We start from the raw sequence: 4,930 nt of genomic DNA, 5'->3' as shown, positions 1-4,930 counted from the left end.
GCAGTCAATATTGGCTTGCTAAATTCCTGTTGGACTACTGGCCTCAATGACTCTGTGTGGCAGGAATTTCACGTTGAGTTGGGCACTTAGAGAAAAAGGATCTCTTGTATGGGTTTTGAATTTGGTTCTCTCTAGTTCCATTTACACTTTTTGTTTCTAATATTGAGAGCTAAGGAGATGAGGAACTCCCTCGCAGAGCGTCCTTAGCACAGAGGTACATGTGCCTTTTCTATAGCCTCATTCTTAACATATTTGCAGTGTACAGTCATATTAATATCTAACAGACTAATATCAAATACTTGCAATACCCTCCCCCCCACCTCCCAAACAATCTCAACCACAGTTATTGGAATTCTTGCTGGTGACCTAATCGATAACTAAAATGGATTAAAGAGACATTGTTTGGAAACAATTAAGGAAGACATCTGACGAGATGTTCTTGTGGGTAGCAGAGCACGAACAATAGGACCTGAGCACCCAGGTCACATAGCTGCGACACAACAACCCACGCAAGGACATGGCTGCCTGCCCTGTAACCAGCTAGTTGGTCATGGAGCAAATCAGTGCAGACTCCTGAGGGACACGGTGGTGACTTTGAGCTGGTTGGTAGTGAGGAAGATGGAAAACCATGTCAGCAACCCAGCCCCACTCTGATAGCAACAGAAGAGCAATAGCTTGTGTTGCTATCACAGCAAAATCCCCATTCTGCTTTTCACAGCCTGCTTCCCTGCCTGAATGAGGGAGCAGATTTCTAGGGCAGGGTTTTTCAATCCAGGGATCTTAAGACCTACAATAGTCTCAAGGACCAGCCACTGACTCAAAGCATGAATAAGAGAGAATGTAAGGATGGTGTTCTTTCCCCTTGAAATAACTCAAAGCTTGGTCAGGCTCCCAGAAGACTTCCTCCAGTTAACGTTATTTTAATTCCAGAACAATTAATAATATTGATTGCAATGAGCTAAAAGCTGCCTCTAACAAAGCTGCATTGGGTTGTCTTGGCTGCAAAGGAGGTTTCCAAAATATCCATCAATAAAACACCCTTTGATATGGCACTGAGTAGTTTTTACATGCCTCAGTTTCTTTTAAGGAAAGCAAATATCGTATGTTTATCTACTCTGGAAGGCTGTTATACAGTCACACTAATAGTCATAAAGCAATTCAAGAATCTTAAGAGGAAGGTCCTAGAAAATGGCAAGTACTATTATATCATTAATACATTAATAGTAAGATACCACAGGTAATGTTCAACTGTACAATGAAAGAGTAGTAATAAAAATGACACTTAAACAAGCATTAATTGTTGTTCTAATCAAGTTACTGTTCTTCTAATCTTCAAAAAAATTGGAGTGATTCAATAAGAGCCATATTTACAAACACTTTCTCTTCAGGAAGAGTGTAAAGGTTATCAACATAGGTTTATGTTAATAAATTATGCTTGCGTAAGAATTGCATTTTGGATCGGTTTTCAAATGCTAACTGGAATACAGGAGGTCAATGGCATTTCATACACTGTATTTTTAGACTCCTAAGGCAAAGTATTTTTAAATATATTAATATAAGTAGAATAAAATATTAATATTTTTTTAAAAATAGTTTATAGTGGTCACAAGAACCCCGACTCATTTTTGTGTATGATCAGGCCAGTTACATTTGCACTGTCATTAATACTGATTAAGGGTTGTGTTGGAATTGTTATTAGTATTTATTCATGTTTTTGTAAATGTACGTAAGGAATTTGGCACAGACAGACTTAATAGGTAGATGTCTAGGAAGTGAGGAGAGAGTTTTACATATTGATTACTAAGAAAAACAGTTTTTTACAGCTGCATCAGTGAGGAGCAGGGTGCCTGGGATACTCCTCAATCTTTTCTGCTGAAGATTTAGACACTAATTTGTCGGTGCCTTCAGGAGATACCCCCTACTCTGTACTTGTCATTTATTCTTTCTATGCATTTTGCTGGTACCTCATTCCTCTGCTACAGGCATAATACTCATTCATCCTCTCCGCCCTGCTTTCAGAATACTAAAACTATCCAAGTTTTTCTGACCTGCTGTGAGCACGAGGCCTGTGAGGTCATAGGATGGCACAGATGGTCTTCCCCAACCGTTTATAATCTTAATGCTCCATCAAAGCTGCTCTCCTCTGCACCTCCAGCTGTGTTTCTGGTCCCCTATGCTGCTCCCACCACTCCCTAACAAAAGGGATGAGGGCAAAGAGGTTACAGCCATGGTATGGCATGCTCTGGGCTCCTGTTTGCACACCAGGACTCCTTCCTAGCATGACTCTCTTTACTCTGCCAGGACACTCTGCAAGTCAGCTGTCATGTGATAGCTTCACCAGAAGTACTGCTTGCCACTCCCTGGGACATGCCCGATTCATCTGCTGTGACTTCTAGCCCATGCACCTTACAAGCTCCCAGTCTGCAGGAGCTCATCTGAGCTCCCATCTCAGCAGCCCAGACCCATCAGTGCCGTCTTGCTCACATAAGCCTGCCTGAATCACAAACCCTTCTGGGCTTCTGGGATAAGAGTCAAACTAAGTTTAAATATTAACGAAATGCTCTGCGGTGCACAAGGCAGTCAAGGCTGACTTCTGCAGTTGGGTTGCACCAGTCTGGAAAAATCGTAGCTTTCAATTGCTTTGTGTATACACAGTAAATTCTGATTTTCCATCATGTAAGCAGCTGGCAAGAGAAGACATGATCTATTGTCATAGAATCACAGAATGGTTTGGGTTGGAAGGAACCTTAAAGATCATCTAGTTCCAACCCCCCTGCCATGGGCAGGGACACCTTCCACTAGACCAGGTTGCTCCAAGCCTCATCCAGCCTGGCCTTGAACACTTCCAGGGATGGGGCATCCACAGCTTCTCTGGGCAACCTGTTCCAGTGCCTCACCACACTCTCTGGGAAGAACTTCTTCCTGATATCTAATCTAAACCTCCCCACTTTCAATTTAAACCCGTTACCCCTTGTCCTGTCACTACAGGCCCTTGTAAAAATTCCTCTCTGAACTTCCTTGTAGCCCCTTCAGGTACTGGAAGGCTGCAATAAGGTCTCCCCGGAGCCTTCTCTTCTCCAGGCTGAACAAGCCCAACTCTCTCAGCCTGTCCCCATAGCAGAGGTGCTCCAGCCCTCTGAGCATCTTCGTGGCCTCCTCTGGACTCACTCCAACTGGTCTTCTGATGTTGAGGGCTCCACAGCTGGATGCAGCACTGCAGGTGGGGTCTCACAAGAGCAGAGTAGAGGGGCAGAATCCCCTCCTTTGACCTGCTGGCCACACTAAGAAATGTCCTTAAGAAATTTTTTTTTTTTTACCTCATGCTTCTAAATCAAGGCTGGAATTGTCTCTTTTCAGCCCAGAATGAGTGCTCAGCTGTTTCTGCTCACCTGTTGACAAGTTCCTCCATAGGTTAATTCGTATTTCCTGGCCTCCTATCAGCCTCCCCAGCAAGCTGGCTTTCCCCGTTACTTCTGCTATCTCACTTGTCTGCAACTTAACATTTCTACCTGTGCTCTCCTAAAAGTGTCCTGACTATCCCCTTTGCTTCATGCTGATAATTTCCACCAATTTTTGATATGTCTCACTATAGCGAGCTGTCGTAAGGACAAACAAAACCCAGTTGCTTAAGAGTAACAAACTTAGCTTCAGGTGGAAGAAAATTGTCCTAGAATCTTTGAGAACATCTTAAAGTGTGAGAGAAAAGCAGAGGAGGTGGATACTCTTTTGGCAAATCCTCACTTTACACCCAAGAGATGAGGCAGAAGGGGTTTTGGACCTGATATTGCTGACAGCAGGAGGTCTCTCTTCTTAGGCTGGGCTGGACCCAGGCTAGTTTGGGAGATGCAGCCTTTCCAGCCCAAACTGCAGCAACTCAGCACTCATTCGAACATCACCAGTCACACACAAAATTTTGTGTATATAATTTCTTTACTGTGATTGCTAATTGCAAGCTGGCACCAATGGGAACAACAGTATTGCACTGTTCCTTGCATCCCATAGCCCAGGTGACAGTCCTGCTCACCCTGTCATAGAATCCTAGAATCAATCCAAAACAAGTTACAATCTGACTCCTCAGTGCTGTTTATATCAGCCTCTGAGTACATAGGTCAGTAAATAAAGGGCTGGGTTGTCTAGAAAAACAGAATGATTTAACAAAATTAAGGAATCCACATACGTTTGCCTGGTTGTTTTTACACAGGCATATCACAGGACAGAGGATGTTTAATCAGGGCTTGTACTGATAGTGACATTAGACTGCAACCAACTCGCATTTATCAGATATACTTAGATAGACAGTTTTTATTTTAGGCCCATCCTGAGTCATAAATAAAAAAGTCTTTTCAGCAGACCTTGGAAAATCATGCAAGTGCAGCCAGTAGGTAAAAGATAATTAACTTTTGATCATAAAGGCAGCTAATAAAAAAAATACAGATTTGGATGCATTTTTCATTAAAGCCATGAGGAATTTCCTCAAACTCCGCGGCACTTCGCACTATTGTTTCAGGACTGAGCTCTAAGCCCTAGAAACGCATGGGTTTATGGCATTACAAAGAGCAAGCATTTAATTTCCACTGGCAACCAGACTGGATTACCCAAACATACACACTCCCAGCACATCTCCTTGCGACCTTATTTTCATACACATTTCTTGGGAAATGAGAGAGGGAAAATGCTTTGGAGATAGGGAGAGTCTGATCAGGGCTGATTTATTTTCTCATCCTTCTTCAGAAGATCACCTCCTCAGACCTCCAGCTGCAGGTTTCTACCCTGCTGACTCCATGTTCCCCACGTCCATTTGCCCAGCCTGGACAACCACCCGGCTGTGCTTGTGGAGGCTCCCAGGTGCCACTGGCCCCATCCCAAGGAGCGTTTGCCTCCTCACCCTTCCTGCTGGAAATCCTGCTCTTATTGCATCCTATTTCGTTTG

Source organism: Eurypyga helias, unplaced genomic scaffold, assembly GCF_000690775.1.
Source record: "Eurypyga helias isolate BGI_N326 unplaced genomic scaffold, ASM69077v1 scaffold7668, whole genome shotgun sequence".
Taxonomy (NCBI): Eukaryota; Metazoa; Chordata; class Aves; order Eurypygiformes; family Eurypygidae; genus Eurypyga; species Eurypyga helias.
The sequence above is the reverse complement of the archived record's forward strand: the minus strand, read 5'-3'. Positions refer to the sequence as shown.